Genomic DNA, 6,000 nt, shown 5'->3' on the forward strand with positions numbered 1-6,000 from the left:
ATTTAAATTACCGAGCTAACATGCAAGTCTCAGTGGAATGATGTTTGCTTTAACTGGAGAAATAAACTTGAAATGATTAAGGACAAAAATGCATTTCAGAGAAAGGTAAGTGGAGGATGTGTCAGTCATTCAACAGATGATACAATATTTTCAAAAAAAGGAAGCAGAAATATGGTCACTTGTACCTTATTAAAGAGCTGATCCACCACAGTTAATAGGCAACTAATTCAAAATCTACTCCAATGTCTTGAAATGGCATTATGCTTAATCCACTTACACTAAGTTCTTTTATCAGGTATTTTAAAAAAGAATTAACATGTTCACATTACTGTGAACACACTAATGCCTTCAGTAATATCACAGACCGAGAGCTTCAGCATTTGAAGCATAGACAGGATAGATCATCAGAATATCTTTCCCAGAGTAGGAATAACAAAATCAAGCAGGCATTGTTTTAAGATGAGAAGATGTTTTAAAGGGGGCAACTATTCACACAGAGAGTGGTTGTTATCTGGTTCATTACCTTTAAGAGGCATTTAGATAAGACCTTAAAGAGGTAAGGCTTGAATGGAAATAGGCCTAATGAGGGCAACTGGGATGAGTACAGATGGAGAAAAAGATCAGCAAGGATGTGGAGGGCTGAAGAGCCTGTTTTTGTCTCTATAACTCTATCCACCATTGGACAGTTATGGAATATAGAGATTCAAAATTAGCTGAGCTCATTTACAATGTTCATCATTCCTGAATCTTCAAAAGCAAGGAGAAGTAATCACCTGGATGAGAAAGGTGAGGACTGGCAGTACCCACAAAGATAATGTCCTCAACAAACTCTCAGGGAATGAGAGGCAAGAAGAGGAAAAAATATATTAGTGTAATAACTCGCGTCTAAGTTTACAAGTATCTATTGGCGAAATAATAATTCACTTCAAGCTTCACAGCTTTCATAAGAAAGATTAGATATGTGTGAACATGAAGTAAACAAAATAAACTCAGTAATGAAGATAATATTCTCACTATTATCATGTGATACCCTGTTTAATGGAGTAAGCAATATGCTCATAGCAAATGGGACACATTAAAGGAATTTAAAATCTTAAAAAGAGCAGAAATAAATATCTGAAGAAATAAAACCCTTCTTGAATTCCCTATGCAGTACATGACCAATATGTTTAGCTCTAATAAATTTTGAGTCAATGTCCTTATTAGTGCTGAAGGATTTCTACTTCTCTACTGAATTAGAATCAAGTTTAATATCTCTGGCATCAGGACAATGCAATACATTAAATATAGAAAAAAAGAATAAATAAATAAATCAATTACAGTAAGTACATAAATATATACTAAATAGTTAAATTAAAAATAGTGCAAAAACAGAAATTTATAAATAAGTGACGTAGTGTTCATGGGTTCAATGTCCATTTAAGAATTGGATGATAGAGGGGAAGAGTGGTAAATTCTGGAGTGGTAAATTCACTCATTTATTTATTATATTCATAAAATAAATTTCTATGTTCAGGATTGACCAACCTTGATATAAAACATTCATTAAATCAATGCTACAAGTAGACAGCAGGAAACACTAGGAAGTCACATTGAACCCTACAACAAATTTTTGAGTAAACTTTGATAAAATGGTGTTTAATTCAGTTAGAAATGTTACAAATGCTGAAAATGTTTCAATATGATTTCAGGTTGACCACTTGAAAGAGAACATGCCTACCTTAGTAATATTACCAAAAAGCAGATTGTCATTGTTATTTGCAGGATTTTATTGTGTGCTAATTGCTGTTACTAATACAGTAAAACCAATTGCATTACGAGCAGTGAAAATCCATATATAATTGCAAATTTTTCTTTATAACCCATTTTGCAATATCTTACAATACATAATTATATCAATTTATAACATTATTCTCACCTTACAGTCTTTACAACTGTGGGTTAACAGCCTTGTAAAAGCAGTCTGTGTAAAGGTCTTACTACCTTGATACTTCATGAAATTTCTATCCAATAAAACATGAATTGTAACAAAGGCCTGTGGACCCAATTCTTTATTCAGAGTCTCACTGGGGCAGAATTTTATGAAGATGCATCCAGGGTGTATGGTAAATGTCTTCTTCCTGACTGCTGCAAAACAGCAGATCAATTGTCAAGTGTTCCTGACAGTGGCAGTTTGGAGATTTCAATAACCACATGATCTCAGCTATGAAAAAGAGAAACAATGTTTTTCCCAGAAGATGTTTGATGGGCTGAATATACTCCACCTGAATGAAAGATTCCTCAACTGTGGCATGATGTTAACAGATCATGGGAAGAAAAATCAGGAGCTATTCATGAGAACAAGTGATGTGTGTGTTGTGAGTCAAAAATCAAGTGAGAGAACAATTTTGCATAAGTTCAGGACAAAGTGAGATTCCAAGTTCCTGTGCAAGTGGAGCTGATAAACAATTCATCTCTGGTAATCAGGCACTTGCTTGAAAATCAATTTTACTTTGAGTCAAAAGCAGAAATTACAAGTGAAACATAACTTGTAAAAGAATTTGCACTGAAAAATGTGATTTAACATCTGGAATGAAATTGGCCCAAAACTCCACCCTAAATGTTGTCTCCCAGCTGAATTCTTTACTGCTGAAATAGTACAAAGAAATGAAATATGTGCTGTCACAGTGCTGTCACCTCTAACTTGATGAGGACAACATTTTCTAAACAGACCAGTCCATTGAATAATAAAGCATAAGACGCATGAGAACGAATTGTAAATTGGTAGAATGTATTGTCTCCATGTTGGTCAAAAGATCATTCCAGACTATGTCCATCTTCTTCAAGCTAATGCATTTAATAGTCCTGAAACACAAACAATAACTTATCTTTATTTGTAATTTAATTCAGTACTAGTGTCACAAACACCTACCAAAGAATTCATCCAACCAACGCTAAATTTGGGGAAACTACTTTCCACTGAGGGAGCTAAATCTGAAACAGTATTGCCCCCTTCAGTTCCATGGAACAGCGAACATTTCAATGTTTGCTAGAGGAATTGAAAGTAAAGTCCAGTAATGAACCCAGTAAGTCTGATTTTTGTGCAGATTTGAAGTACCTACTAAATGTGAAAAATACCTGGATTTTGGACCCTAATTTACACCCATCATTTTTGCACAGGTAGTCAGCTGTAAAACCAGGATTGTTGCTTGATTGGTCTATTAAAGCTTTTTTTCCCTTGGAGAGTTATCTGAAGAAGGAACAAAATTACCCAATAAACAGATGTAGCTAATATAACCTAAGACCCACACACTTTCCCTTTCTTATTTATATCCTCTTAATATCCACAGAAGCCTATCGCAGGCCAGTCAATGCACTCAGCCAGCCATTATGCAGCATAACATAGCGGGTAAATAATACAGCAGCTCTACGCAGGGATTGTGCTGTTATAAAAGAGAAGTTCATTATAGTTACTTTATCAGCAGTGGGTTTATTGGTGAATCCATGAGAGATATTCTGGTGAAACAGGAGCAGAAAGAAGCACTGCATCTTTCCATTAATAAGCTCTCTTCTGGGATCAGGCATTAGAGAGATTCAGCAGATCATAGAGCACCAGGGTATCATTTTTACATGATTACTCTAAATTCTTAGACCAGAGACTTAAGAGAAGGGTTCTTGCAAAGGCAGCTGAGGGAATTGTTAAATGATTGGCCTAGCACTTAATTCAATAATTTCTTTCTTTTCTCTCATTGATCAAGCTGGTTTGAGAAAAGTGATACTTTGCATATCTAGCTAAGTGCTATTAACAACCTCGGTCTGCGGTTTGTAGAAAAAAAATTGTGAGATCTTGCTGGAGAAGTAATTTGCTTCTCTCTAACCAATGATGGCTTGCACTTTATGCAAATTGGTATCCAGGGAAAACAAATCCTTTTCAATACATATGCATAGTTCATAAAAAAGACGGGGCTACAAAAAAAAAGAGATAAAGCTACGAGTCAGCAAAAGCCTTGATTCTATGGAATTTTATCTTCCCAAATTAGATGTTTGTAACAGATGATGTGTACAAGTGTTAACTTTGTTTTCAGCGGCTCCTGGCATACCATCAGTAGACATCACACAGATTATGTTTTAAGGAGCTGAACTGTAATAATAAAAAAAAGTGTCTGTGGGCTTCAGAGTGTTGTGTTCCATATGGTTAGGGAAGTGCAAAGTTATTGCGACAAGCATCTTGTGAAGCTCATTACCCGCCATGGTGTTAGATGCGAATAGCTGCGTATTGCTATAGGGTATGTACATGACATCCCACAGTCTGCAGATAGCAACTGGAAATGAAAGATAGGAAGGCAAAGTACTGCTTCGGGGAACATGTTAGACAAAACATCTGCTGGTATCAGAACAGTGAATTATCAGATCATTCTGGGCATGAATTTTTTATAATAGCACAATTTAAAGTTCGAAGTTTCAAAGTGACATTTATAAAAAGTTCTTTTTTTAATTGAATGTTGGTGAGGGGGGAGTGCAAGGAATTCATACACGTCCCTGGGTGTGTGACACGTATCAACAGCCATGATTCTATTGACAGGAAGCTTCTTTCAATCATTTAAAAAGAGCCTCTGTTTAGCAGATTGTTTTCATGTAGCAACGTTTGATGTTGTGGCCAGTTTTACTGAGATGATGATTTGTTTGATTAAATAAAATGGATCATGGATTTTACATCTTTACATTACTTTTACACCTGAAGAAGGGACCTCAGTCGTCGTGGAAACAGACTGTTTCAATAAATCTTAACCTAATAAAAGTCATCACCTTTGTTCTCATTTTTAAAGGGCTCTTCAGGATCAAAACACTGTTAATAAAGAGAAGAATACCAAGGAATTCTTTCAGAGCCCCTTTTCCTAAAGAGACATTAATATCTCAGCTCTGGAGGTGTTGTTGTTTTAGGAAACCTGAGAGGTGCTTTACCCTTTGTGGGCTGAAGTTCTGCTACATTTTTCAGAATATGTGCAGATTTCTTCAAAAGCCACTGCAGAAGGCTTTGTTACATCTTTACAACCGTCAGACAATATTGCAGAATATCATTGATTTTGTAGCTCCCCATATTCAAAAATGATAGAAGTTTCTTTTTCCGTGAATCTCATTTCTGTTGCTTGCCCAGAGTTGTAATATGATTCATAGTTTATCATTATGATAAAGGAAAAATAGACAGTGCTGTGGGTTTAGCATGTCATGATATATCATTCCATAACATTTGAATATCCCTATGGGCTGTATTTTCCAATTTAATGATGCTGGTGCAGTCGCCAGTTTGAATGCAATGTCAACGCTTTGTACTTGCATTGTGAGGCAAAAGAAAAGGCAATCCCCAAATCTTGTATTATCCACTCCTTTAAATTCAGCCTAATAACAATGTAGTATAGGAAACTAAGCCCTTACTCTGTATTGATGACCATGCTGGGAATGTCAGTAATTGAAATCTGAATGCTAGGGATGCACGACATGTTTAAAATTCATTTTAATTTTTGCCTATCTGATTTCTGATGAATTCAACACAGACACCACCAATTTAAATATTGGCATTATTTACAAAATGTATTTTTTTCTTTGTGTATTTACAGATCGGTTACACAAAAGGGCAATATTAAAGTGGAGAGGATAGAAAACAAGGAGCCAATGCATAGGACGAATGCTGAATGACCCTGATTCAACTACTTCCCTCCCCATGCAGAGCAAAGGCTAGTGTCCAACAAGCAGGTAGCATTACCACAATCATTACTGAACCAAACCTTCTGCATTCCCTTGTGTCCAGCTTGACAATATGTTAATACTGGCACAGACTGCCAAATACCTTGCCCATTCTGAAGTTACGATTTTTATAAATGCTTTAAAAAGTCACAAACACAAACCAAACAACAAACCGCGGCTTACTTTAAAGGACAAAATTTGATTTAAGCTTCCTATCATCCCTTTTTTTTTCATTTTGCAGGGAGAAGATTCAGATTTCCAACAATTTGTTTGCTGACA

At 35.7% G+C, this 6,000-nt stretch overlaps 1 long non-coding RNA gene across 2 annotated transcripts in view; it reads left to right on the forward strand.

Moving 5' to 3' along the window:
- The window catches only part of LOC132402497 (uncharacterized), a 59,421-nt gene extending 53,727 nt beyond the window's left edge, over positions 1–5,694 (forward strand). For both annotated transcript variants that reach the window (XR_009514930.1, XR_009514931.1), the window contains exon 3: positions 5,595–5,694. This is a non-coding gene — a long non-coding RNA (uncharacterized LOC132402497). The remainder of the gene's footprint in view (positions 1–5,594) is intronic.
- The last annotated feature ends 306 nt before the right edge of the window (positions 5,695–6,000 follow it).

The sequence above is a fragment of the Hypanus sabinus genome, chromosome 12, assembly GCF_030144855.1.
Source record: "Hypanus sabinus isolate sHypSab1 chromosome 12, sHypSab1.hap1, whole genome shotgun sequence".
In the NCBI taxonomy this organism is placed as follows: Eukaryota; Metazoa; Chordata; class Chondrichthyes; order Myliobatiformes; family Dasyatidae; genus Hypanus; species Hypanus sabinus.